Source organism: Pinus tabuliformis, chromosome 6 (assembly GCF_031772625.1).
Source record: "Pinus tabuliformis cultivar Carrire ecotype Pingquan chromosome 6, CPIR1, whole genome shotgun sequence".
NCBI lineage: Eukaryota > Viridiplantae > Streptophyta > Pinopsida > Pinales > Pinaceae > Pinus > Pinus tabuliformis.
In genome coordinates, this window is record NC_142292.1 from 1,651,195,949 (window position 1) to 1,651,209,362 (window position 13,414).

General features: G+C 38.0%; 1 non-coding gene across 1 annotated transcript; it reads right to left on the reverse strand.

The window, feature by feature from the left end:
• Nucleotides 1-13,018: 13,018 nt before the first annotated feature.
• TRNAV-UAC (transfer RNA valine (anticodon UAC)) lies at nt 13,019-13,090 on the reverse strand. Its single transcript has one exon. It is a non-coding gene; the product is annotated as a tRNA-Val (tRNA).
• Between the last annotated feature and the right edge of the window lie 324 nt (nt 13,091-13,414).

Below are 13,414 nucleotides of genomic sequence, written 5' to 3' on the forward strand. Positions count from 1 at the left end.
TTTTAGTTGGAAAGAAGAAAAATGATAAAATAAGAAAAAAAAAATAAAAAATATTTACAGAAAAGAGAGAAAATAAAATGACAAAAAGAAAAGAAGAAAAAATATCAAAAGAAAATAATAAGTGGATATATATATATATATATATATATATATATATATATATATATATATATATATATATATATATAATAAAAATCCCCAAAGATGCAAGCCAACTAAAATGTCGTGATGTTTTTATATATTATTATTTAATTTCTTACATATTTTCAAAAACATTATGGTTTAATTTGCAAATAAAGAATTGATATGACATTTTGTCATTTAGCAATAAAAGTCGATTGGAAATATATGGATCAAATCTTCCCCGCCCACACCAATGGTGGGGAATAAGTTCAAACTCCCCCCCCGCATTGTCGAAGTTTAATGTGGGGTCCGAAAAGTTGTATTGAGATTACCCCATGAAGATACGTGGTGCATCCTTAGCGAGTTCGAGCCCCCCTCTCCAAAACTGCTAACCGTCCACCCACCCCTCCGAAAATATCTTTCTACTCCCACTCCACTCCTGCACCCAATCACACTTCACCACATGTCCTCTCCCTATTTGCCCCTTCAAGTTAGTCATTAAACATTTAATTTCTCCCGCCAAATGTTCATATACCCATTTAGACATTAAATTTGCATGCCAATGTTCAATTCTTTAATTTCACGCTCCTAAAATGGTTATAAGTTCTCCAACCACTCAAATTCCCTCCTTTAAAAAGACACACATCCCTCTGCTCATTTCCTTTTTCCATTCTAGCTCCAAAATCACTAGTTCAAACTCTGAATTCTACAAATCATGCAGTTGCTGATTTTCATATACCAGTGATAAAAAATTCTATTAATATTAGCAACCTCAGCCTGCAATTTCCTATTTTAGAATTTCTTCACCAAAAGGTAAATAAAATTTAATGGTAGATAACCCTACATGACCTTCTGTAGTTGACGTATATTAGCTTCCCTTGGTAGACACAATATAAAATCTTAGAAACCCAATGTGAATTCGACCTCTACAGACTCCATAATTAGGCAAAATAGAAGTTTCTTGATGTCAGTGATGAATTGAGCATTTGGGATTCTTTCCTTCCTCAATTAGTTTTTCACTAGACACATAACTTCCCTGAATTTGTTACCTGGTGTCATTTGAGATATATTCCTAGTCATATGGTTGTAATTGCCCGAAATAATGAAGTATTATTTCCTTTTACTCCTGAGTCTATATGTCAAGCACTTCAAGTCAATCCTTCAACCCATCTACACCCATTTTATATTGATTCTCCCAAGGAGATTTACCAAAAACTCACATTTCCTTAGCGAGTCCGAATTGTTGAGTCATTTTACCTAAGAGTTCGAAGTTGCCTAGGACCAATTCACTCTATTCAACTTCAATTTTTCTAGAAATTTCTAGGCAATTCATCTCTATGGTCGCATGCCTATTAGGTTACCCTACTAATCAATGGGTTGATGAAGTGATATTAGGATTTCTATCAGTTTTCTCTCTTGGTAATAAACCCTCATTGATTTTCAACTACAACCAGTTTTTGGCAAATAGTATTCATGATCAATTTTTAAAGTTTTCAACCGAAGGTTCTTTCAAACATCAGTCAGTCCTAGTGTATTTACTTTTTTTCATCAAGTAGAAAGGTTCAAGTTTCCATTGCATAAATTAGAAGCACAAGGGAAGCCTCAGTTAATCATTCACTGGACTTCCTTGGTAAGAAAAAACACAGAAGAATTTTCCTTCAGTGATTATGTAAATCAATTCCTGCATATGTCATTATGTCTTCTCAGTAGTGATGTTATATCAAGGATTTCAATTGAAATCAGAATAATTCTCCACCTCACCGAAGAAACCAAAATTGGAGACTAGTACCTCTACCAGAATTGCACAGAAATTAGAATATACGGGTGTGAACTTCCTACCTATAGGTTACTAGTATTTGTACCAATCAAAATATTTGCCTTGGAATACATCAGGAAAATGATGAACATGGATGACCTGTATTTTGTATCCAAGAAATAGAGAGCCCAATTCAAGTTAAAAGCACTCATTGGCCCTTTCATTGTTAATACCGGGGAAGCAATGAAGGAGGAAGATATGTTATTAAAGAAGATGAAATTCAAATTGATCTTTACCGGGTCCTATAATTCCTTGCAGATTATTTTGAAGTTGTGAGTTGAGTAGAAAACAACTCCATATGTACATACAACTAGGCCAGAGATAGAGTAGTATGCAAATCAAGAAAATTGGCAAGGTAATACATGACAGGAAGCTGAAGAAAATATTGTTAGTCAAACATCTTCATAGACACCAGTTCGACAAGAAAAAGAAACCAAAATACCAAGAGAATGTTTGTCTCCTACAGAATAAAAAAATCAAGCTATAGGTTTTACAATTTTCAAAGGGAGAAAGAATACAAACACCAATCAATAGTCTTCAAAAGATAAGAGTTCATAAGTTAAAACCATAGTGGTGATGTTAGGATTTCCCACCACTTCTTTTCCATAGGTTGAAGAAATTACATAATCCCCTATATCCTCTGTGTCCCATGATACTACACAAAAAACAAATTTGCTAGATACAGAGAGATTAAAAGGAAGAATGAAGAATTGAAGGCCACCACTACACAACATAAGATTCTATTTTCACTTGAGACTGAGAAGGGACAATTTCAATTGGCTTTCTTAGAACCAAAAATTCTAGTTCCTAAGAGTGCAGAAGATTACAAAACTTTCATTTTTGCTTTTGATACCAAGGAAATTCATGCCATTGATTAGATTGACTTGCATAAGAAGGCTGGTGAAATGATATATTACACATTTGCAAGTTCAACAATGGAAACTTCCAAATTAAAAGCTTCCCTGAATAATATTCATTCACAATTGAAGATGGAGAGAATGTCATACTTGGCCAAAGATACGAGAATCAAATATCTTGAAGATTTGGTGATCAAGCTAGGATATGATCCTAGTAATATTAAAGGGACAGAATAAATGATAAAAAATAAGAATGCTAACATTCAAGCATTGAATAAGAAACTAAAGCTTCTTACTACTGAACATCCACAAGCAAAAGAAATTGGTCAGCTAGAAAGGGATAAAGAAAAAATGTTCAAATTGATAGTTGAACAGAATGTTCAAATTTAAAAAATGGAAATTGATATGGAATCACTCCTAAAAGAAATAGAGCAACAACTCAACATTTCAGTTGTTATTCCTGTAGCCACTACTTCTATAGTAGATACTTCCGCAGTAGGGACATATACAACAACAACCATCGCAGTAGAAACAAAGTCTACTGGCTCAGAAGAAAAACTATCAAAAGCCATGGGTGACTTATCTCTGAAAGATCAAGAGATTGAAAAACTAAAAATGCAGCTTCAAAAGATCGAGGAACACAAAATTAAATCTGATAATGCATATTTGGTCAAGATTCAAAAAAATTATAAATTAACTCAGCAATTAGAGGTTTGCGAAAATGAATCCTTAATTTCACAAACCATTGCTTAGGCCAAAGAGAATATTTGGATAGACATTAATGTATCAGTGAATAATTTATGGCCTTCAATTGAAATTATTTTTTAGGAGAAAGACTTATTGCAGAGATCACAAGAAGTAGTAACATAAATAAAGAAGGACGTAGACCAAAAACCTGGAGATCATACAAGGATAATGAAAGTCTTAAACTCCAAGACACAATATGACCTTGAAGAATTTGACATTGAAGATAGAACTGAAGCTTTCTTGGAGGCCAGAAAGATTTAAAAATACAGACATTTAATGCTACAGCTCGAGAAAAAGTGTAAAAAATTGGAGGTTCAAATTAAGAAATTTCATAGGAAGTTTAATGCTTTACATCAGAAAGGACTTCCATCTTTATAGGATAGAAGTGGAAAATTGATCCCACTTGAAGAATATCAACATAAGCTACATAAGATAGCAGTGGACAAGACCAAATTTTCCAAACCAGAGGATTTATTACTGGGAAAGCCTTCATTGAAGGTTTAAGTTATGAATTATTCATACAACATGAAATTAAGCATTTTTTTCTAGTACAACCCACTTTTGAAAAATATACTAAAGTCGATGAGTCATAAGGAAATTGTTAAAATTTTCTTTCTCTGATGAAGAGAGATGGGATATATTGTGTGAACTCATCGAATGGGAAAATGTTGACGGTGCTAGACCCACCAACATTTAGGGGATCTCCCCGGTATGAAGTCCAAACTAGACCTCACACCGTTTGGTGTAGGAGTTCCATTCGGTATGATGGCCAAATTTCCATTATCTTAAAGGTTTGCATTAGATCTTGCTTGTCAACACATGAGAGTGGTCTGATTTGTCTTCAAAAAATGAGGTTCACGTGCCTGGTGAGTGCTTAGTGTTACTTGTGTCAAGGTTCTTTCACCGCATAGGGAAAGGGTAGAAGTGAGTCTAAAGTCAAAAGGGAATAATACCAACTCTGTCAGAGACACACAACACAACAGGACATGTGCATCTTCCATTAGAGTAGTCCACACGGATGCGGCAATCACAAACACACAGTGAAGATAACACATAAAAAACCCAGTGGAGTAATCCACACTAGTGGAAAGGTTGTTATAACAAGTTTATGGGAATGATTCTGTCGATTTTCTGGCAGGTTAGCCCACATGGGCGAGACAATGTTAACAACTTATACAACAAATTTTCGTAAGCATATGTATTATAACAACCAAAATAGTTCAATTGTTTTAACATAGGTTAAAGCAACACGCATTACAAGTGTCCAAAGAATTGTATTACAAACAAATACAATACATGGATGAAAATGTGCTGGCCTATTATTAGGCTTCTAAATTAAGCGAAAGTTGCAAGCCACATCGATACACCATACATCACTATCCTTGATTGTGGGGCGTTGGAGAAACTTCTCGCTCCTCAAATAAAAGACTACAAACTCTCAAGGCTATGTGGGAGGAGCCAAGGTGAAAAGTCTCTTGCATGTACAAATCAGAGTTATTTATAGCCAAGGGTAAAACTGGCCCTTGTGACTGTTCAACTTCCCTCTTGACCATTTGACTTTCATGACTCTTCCGATTTACATGTGGGTCTCTTGGAATTCCATGTTACATTACATTGATTACAATAGTGTGGGCCACAGTAGTGATGTGGTTGAGATGACTCATGACATGAATCGACACGACATAGCTGGTGTGTTCATGATGCTAGCGGTGTGCATGTCAAGATGCAATGTTGTTGAGTGATGGATGTGCTCTTGATGTATCATAGCTTCACCTCCGCATGGCAAGGTGTGCAGATTCTTCTATGGTCTTGGTGTTTTCTTGATATTGCATGTGCATGTCACTCCTTCACTTGTACTTTGGCATGCTTCATGTGTTCGTTTGTTCATGAACAAATCTCCTTGCATGTGCTCCTTGTTCATCTCGTTTGTCGTCGCACCATGTATCATCCATGTACTTGTCTCTGCAATGACTCATGATGAGAGGACATAAAATCCAGAAATATCCTAGTCTACCATGATGCATTTTCATTCGATTTCGGATGCAGGTGACTGGGAGAGAGGACAAGGCTCCGAAATTGCACAAGGCAGATTTCAAGCTAGGATGAGAGCTCTAGGCACTGTTCATGAAAATTGTGCAGAGGTCACTTGGAGGCTGAGATGGGCAATATAGATCAGCAGTGATTGTCCACAGGATCTAGCTCTGCTGGAGGGTAGATATGCACAATTTTTTTAGTGAGACAGTGCAAGCAGCAGATGGATACTAGCAACAAAACCTGCACAATTTTTCTAGGGAGCTGACAGTGGGCTGTGGGAGGTTGCTAAAAAAATTGTGCAATTTTTCTGGGGAGCTAGCAGCATGTTGTTGACAAAAACTACACAAAGATGGGAGAATGGCCTGCTAGAAAACCCTGCACAGTTTCTGTGCTAAGCGAGATGCTGGGAAGCTGGGAGACTGCTCATGAAAACCACACAATTTTCTGGGCGAGCAGTAGGCCGACTGATTGGGTGACTTGTTGGAAAAACTGCGCAATTTTTTAGGGTAGTGCAATGACGGTCACATGGTTTCTGTCTGTCATGTTTGCGCAGTTTCTTCAGTCAATGGAAGTGGGCATGCTTTGCAGCTTTTGCACAATTTTTTGGAGGAGTGAAGCCTAGGGTCACTGCTTGGTCAAATTCTCTGGTTGACCAGCTGGAGTATTGGTTAATGTGATTGTGAGCAGCGCAGGTTGATATGGATTGCAGGGAAACTTCTGCGCTATTCTTGGTGACAGTCAGTCGAGTCGATTCCAGGATTGCGCAGTGCAAACTGCCTCACAGGCAGCCTCAAGATCTGCGTAATTCTGGGTAGTAGTACATGATCACTCAGAGTTGAAACTACACAATGCAGCTCAACGAAGGTCCGGTTGTTGGGGGTGTTCCAGTCAGCATTGTTTCAACAAAAATGACTAAGTGTGTGAATGAGTGACTTCGTACATGTATGACCTTTCAAACACACATTCAACATGAATCGATGACAAGATGCCTCGAACCATTAAGACATCATACACTCAATCTGACTGATCGACGGTGCGAGCGACAAGCGCGACACTTGTGATAGATCGTTAAATGACCGTGACAACACTTGCGTGACAATGCATACAACTTTGTGTGTGACTGCAACAGATGTTTACATAGCAAATGAAACTTGTACACACGAAGAGGGACCCTGTGCATAGCTAGAACATGGTTGCGATCATGACATTGTGACCAACATGCAAAAAGATGTCTGGTGAACGGTCAAGCGAGAAGGGTGCAAAGACTCAACGCAGGCTCACGGGATGAACCCGAGTGATTGTGATGCAGGAGAATCCTGCTCAGAATATTATTGTTCATTTGGTTGATTTAGGGGGTGATGTTTTTAAATATGTTTAGGAATCTTGTATAGATTGAGTGAGAAATCTATGTGTGAGGTTTTTAGTTGTGAAATATTCTCAACTATGTGATAATATTAGGGATAATTGATATGTGTAGATATCGTAGAGATCTTAGGGATTACGAGATCCTCGAATAGGAATTAGTTGAGTAAATTATGGAAAACATCATGGATTTAGTATAATCCATAATTATGTAATTAATTTATAAATGCAAGCTTACGAAGAGAGTGAGGGACAGTGTTAGAGTGAGCTGAGTAGTGGAGAGAATAGATCAGAGCACGACATGTTTTGAATATATATATATATATATATGAATGAAAGGAGTTTTGTGTTCAAAACTTGTTTCTGCGTGATATTTTATTATGTGATTTGGTTTCGTTGATTCCTTAAATCATAAGCTGAATCCTCTGTTAAATACAAGAAATTGTGTGTGAAATTAAAACCTTTAGTGGAGTTTGGTGTTTGAGGATCGCCTCGACAAAGGCTTTAATTTGTTGATTTTCGATCGAAAGCAGACAAAGATTGAATGAAATGACAAATCATCATTGATCACAGGATGGATCAATGACAATCTATTTGGGAGAAGATCGATAGTGTTCATTGGTGAATGTGTACACACTTTAACAAAAGAAACGAACCCGCTAAAATTATAAAATTGAGTTAATTGATAAATCAATCATGATCGTTGAAGTGATTCGAAGGTCATCTTGTGTTGACAAGCGCAGACATTAATTCCAAAATTGGATGTGATAATTTATAGAACTAAGTTAATAGCTCAGTTAATAGTGACCATCTGTTTGAAGGGGTCAGATCTGATGGTAATCACATCGGAAGATGCACATGGTTTAACCCAGCTTTCAGACGCGATATTTTATGGACAGTGATTTAGTCTAGTTGAATTTCGGATCGATCATAGCCGTTGATTATGAAGGGACGAGATTCAACGGATATCGCTCCAGAAGATACGTGTTGGTTAGCATTTAATTTGGATGCGATAAGGTTTGAACTGGATTTTAATTTGTTTGGGATCCATGCAAGAGATCAGGGTCTGATAGTTTGGTAAACAGGGGTTTTAATTGTTTAAATTTCAGATTTGTGTAATCGGTGCAGTTTCAATTCATCAGATTGCAAACATCAAGGAAAAAGGCCAAGGAAGGATCGAAAATTGGATGCAGGCCAAAATTTTGGAGGGTGTTGCAGCCGCTAAACACTTGGTGACACACTAGTTGAGCTCCAGCTTATCTGTTTTGGTCCATTGACAACACAAGGCCCTTGTCTTTCAAGGATTATTGAATTGTTGTGTAGGTTACTTCAGCTTCCCCACTTACCCCATGGGGAGACATGGTTCACCTTTCGCCAACTCAGTCAAAAAAAACAACAAGTTTTAGCTTGATCACAATATTTCGAAATAGGGAAGGGTAGTTTGGCATGCGAGTTAAAATTTTTTAGAATATAAGTTTTCATCTCTAGTGTTTCTCCACTGCTAGTAGGCCTAGAAAGTACCTTGGAAGAGTCATGCAGGAAAACACGCATTTCTCCACTTCTTGCGAGCCTAGTCAGTATCCTGATGGAGTTACATGCTTCACCTTTCTGTGCACGAAGCCTTTCTTTTCTTTTGTCTTTACAATGCATAGGAACTTATTTATTTTTGGGGCAGAAGAGGGATCTTAACTTATTTAGAGCAGAAGAGGTTGTTCCTTCAGAGAAGCATGTAAGACCTCTGACATAGATTTCCTCATTTAGATTTTCCCCTTCTTTGTTTCTACTAGTGTGATGAGCTTGAACACATAGAGGAGAAGAATGAGTGCAGGCAAGGGGTTTCCCAGTGTGGACACAGGTTCATGGTTGGACCCAAGATTCCCTTGTAGACGACTTGTATTTTCCATCAAGGCTTCATCGGCCAAAGGTTACAACCAAGCACAAAGAAGACAGGCGCAGGACTGGCCAAGTGTTGTAGTGTCACAAGAATCTTTAGATATCAGCCACATACTCATTCGAAAGTTAGAACTCAGTAAAGGGCAACACATTTTTACAAAACCAAAAATAGAATGATACTAAATAAAAAAAACAAAAATGGTAAGCAAAGTAAAAAATAAAAACAAAAATTAGTAAACTGACTATGTACATGGCACAGGGTGTGGCCCCGACTTACTGAAACTAATGTTTGAGATCTTGGCCATTGACAAAAAGGTTGTCAATCCTCCCATCAAGTGATTGCAAATGGTATGTGTGTGGGCCAAGTTTCTCGTGGACAATGTATGATCCAATCCATAGGGACTAGAACTTCATATGGTTGCCTTTGTATTCATGGGGTTTGTTCCATTTCAAGACTAAGTCAACAACATTGAAGTTAGCATTCCCTACAGACTTCTTGTCGAGTCATCTCTTGATACGGTTCTGGTGGAGTGTAAAATTTTCTTTTGCTTTCATCCTTTCTTCATGTAGCTTGTGAAGTGTACCCATCCTACGATGAACTAACAGACAAGGCTTTCCTTGAGATTCCTGAAATAACTAAAGTGCAAAAAAATAGATGTTGGTTGGTAGGATGGCTTCTTTCCCATAGATTAGGATGTATGGCGAATTATTCAGAGAGGGTTTGGGTGTTACACAGTCATCCCATAGGGAATTCGTCAAGGTAGAGTGCCAGTTACACTGCTCAGAGTAAATGGTCTTTTTGATTATGTGGATAAGGTTTTTTTCCATGGATTTTGTGAGACCATTTCCTTGCGGGTAATAGTTAGATGAGTGTTTAAGAACAATACCATATTGCAATGCAAAATCATAAAGCTTCAAAGATGAAAAGTAAGTTTCATAAAAGTGATACCGAAACGCCAAAGCGTGAGATGATGTTCTATTTGAGGAAGTTGATGACTTCCTGGTCATTCACTTGCTTGAGTAGAACTGTTTTTTTCCACCACATGAAGTAATTAGTTGTTGTCAAAATGTAGCAGTGTTGTTTTGATAAACGTGGGAAAATTTCCCCAATGATGTCCAGGCCCCATTGTTGGAATGGTTCGATCACTACAACAGGGTGCAGTGGGGCTGCTGACCTTCGTGTTTTGCTGGTGCATCGCTGATAGGTCAGGAACTTGCGGGCGTAGGCATGTGCATCCTTGAAAAATGTGGGCCTATAGAAACTAGCTCGGATAAGTGGCCCCCCGCTAGTTCGTCATGCAGACCATGAAAGACCTTTTTTGAATCATGTGCCTTCAGGCACCTGAGCAAGATTCTGTTACTATGCTTTTTGTAAAGCACTCCATGCACCAACTGATATGATAAAGCTTTGAGGCATAGTGACCTCTTCTGTCTCACGGAGAAGTGAGAGGGTATGGTGCCATGCTCAAGGTACTGACACACATATTCGTAACAAGAGTTTCCGAATGCAGTGGGTGGTGCTTGCTATACATCATACATTTTGATTTCATGCTCCCAACCAGCGAGCTCTTCTTCTTCCTCCTATGCATGGACTGCCTCAGCTGTGAGTTTGGAGAGACCATGAACCTTGATAATGTGAAATGTATTGATGTAAAGATCATACTCTTGAAAGCCCGTCATCCAGTTCACATGTCATTCACCTAGCTCTTGTTGTACAAGCAATGATCATACTATTAGGTGAGGAACATAGACTATGCAATGGTTCTTCAGCAATTAGGGTCTGAATTGTTTCACCACCTTGTATACTCATATGCTTGTTTGTCAACAGTGGGGTAATTGATTTTGGGTCCCTACATGCTTGCGCTCATGAAGGAGATGGGATGTTCGTCGTTCAACTCATCCTTCTGAGTGAGTATTACAGCAAGCAATCTATCAAGGGTGAAGATGTATAACAGGAAATCTTTTTTGAAATTTGGACTGTAAAGTGCAAGCCCTTCTAATATAGCATGTTTGATATAGGTGAATGCATTCTTTTCCCTCTTGTCCCAATTATAGGCTACATTCTTCTTGATCATATCTTGCGTTGGTTTCACTATCTGTGCATAGTTCGAGATGAACTTCCTGTTATAGGTCTATTTGGGCACATCACTCCCGACATTCAGATCAATACTTTTAGGGCTCATAAAACCCCAATTTAGTTGTTACATGCCCTAGACAAGTCAACTCATTGAATGTTTCCTTATATGAAAGTTTCTTGGCCTGAAGCCTTCCTGAAATGCCTCCTTGGGACACCAATGTAGCCTTGGTCAGGGGTAACTATGCTGCAGAGCAGGCAGGCCCACTGTGGCCTGCACTGCAGTGCACTTAGGCCCTCTTTGACCTGCACTGGGCGAGATTGAGTGAAATTTGCATAGGGTTCTGGGAATATTCCTTGACTCTAGATGATTCTAGAAGGATCCCATCTCTTATCTCCTCCTATGAGCTCGAAATTGGATAGGCTAAGGATCCATTAACCTCCTATCCTCTCATCCCTTGCTCCATGGAAACTAACTCCAAGTTTGGAAGGACATTCAATACCCTCATTTATGACAAAACCACCTCCATTTCCTATAAATTGAGCACTCATCATAGTGATCAAGGGGGCTAGAATATGAAGTTTGTAAGGAAATTTGGTTTGAGAATTGAGTTCATGTCAATCAATGTTATTCTGTCGGAATGGTGTGCTTTTGATGTGGTGAGGGTTGGACTGAAGCTGGAGGAGTGGCACTGGATCGAACTGTATTGGGTGATACTCTTCCTTCTACATTAATAAAGAGTTTATTCCTTTTCTCATATTATTGTTCATATCTATGATGATTATGTTTTTTATTGTCTTCGATTCCATTGGTTTATAGTAGATAGATCATGTATGCTTTGATCGTTTGTTGTTTCTGTTTCTATTGATATAGGTACCAATTGAGTGGGTTTAGTTCAAGTGGGAGCAACGGTAGTGATTCAAAGGGGATCAAGGAAGCAAAAGACTACAAGTAAGTTCCTTCATCTCATCTATCTATTATAGGAAAAGGTTAAACTACTTTCTTTCTGTTGTTTTAGGTGTAGCTACCCACCTAGGGAAAATGTGTTTATTCATAGATGCAAATTCCATATAACAAATTGGCGACCATACTGGGGAACAAATATCGTTCCTGGTAGTTTAACCTCATCATACTACACCCTAGTAGACTTTGCTTGACTTTATTGATCTTATTTTAGTCATTTTCAAGTGTTTTTAGTCAAAACATTATGCTTAGATGTCTCTTGATTTGACTCTCTAGCACCAGCGCAGTCTTGGTCAAGGGATAGTGCACTCACTACAAGAAAAAAGTACATTGGTGAGGGGAAAAAAATGCCACCATAAGCTCGTTGGTGACGGTCAAAAGATAATTCGTCACCAAAAATGGAACATCACCAAAGGTGGAGTCGCCACAAGTATAGGTGTTGTAGTGACATACAAAGTCCATCACTAATAATGATTTATAGTGATGGATAGTGACTGTCACCATTTCATATAAGCAATGGTGACAGACCATAGCCTCTATCACCAAAAGTATAGGTGTTGTAGTGACATTCAAAGTTCGTCACCAATAATGATTTATAATGACAGATATTGACCATCACCATTGCATATGAGCAATGGTGACGGACCATAGCCTCGGTCACCAAAAACTGAACGTCACCAAAGGTGGCGTCGCCAAAAGTATAGGTGTTATGGTGACATTCAAGGTCCGTCACGAATATTGATTATAATTACGGATAGTGATTGCCACCGTTTCATATGAACAACAATGATTTATTGTGATGGATCTTTAAGGCCATCACTATTGGTGCATATGTATGATGATGTTCGTTGACCGTCACCAAAAGCTGCATTGCTAGAAGTATAGGTGTTGTGGTGACATTAAAGGTCTGTCATGAATAATGACTATAATGACGGACAATGACCGTCACCATTTCATATCAACAACAATGATTTATGGTTATGGACCTTTGAGGGTCGTCACTATTGATGCGTATATATGATGGCGTTCGTTGACCGTCACCATTTCATATTTTTGGTGAGGGTTGAAAAATGTCACCAAAGCTGATTGGTGCTGGTCAAAAGAGCCTCCATTACCAAAAATTGATCGTCGCCATTCCATATGGATGTCAGGGCACGATGGAATCGAACCACCAACCTCCTGCTTGTAAAGCAGGTGCTCTTCCATTGAGCTAGCACCCTTTAAAGAATTATACTTATAAAAATTAGACCTTGAAACTTCATAAATTTTAAATTCTACAACTTTCAATAAATTAAAGTCTCAACAATATTTTACTGAAAAAGCAAAGAAACAGCGATGCTGCAAGTCCCTACCTAATGGTTATTGAAGTTATGAAAAGTGGGTGGAGGGAAAAATAGTTTTGTATAAGAAAATCAATATGTTCAGTTTAATACTCAATTAGAAGTGAAACTATAAAGACATTTATAACCTATAATTGACCTATAACTAGTAAATGCACCAAATATTGCAAAGGAAATGTCATAAGTGGATAAAATATGGAAGAA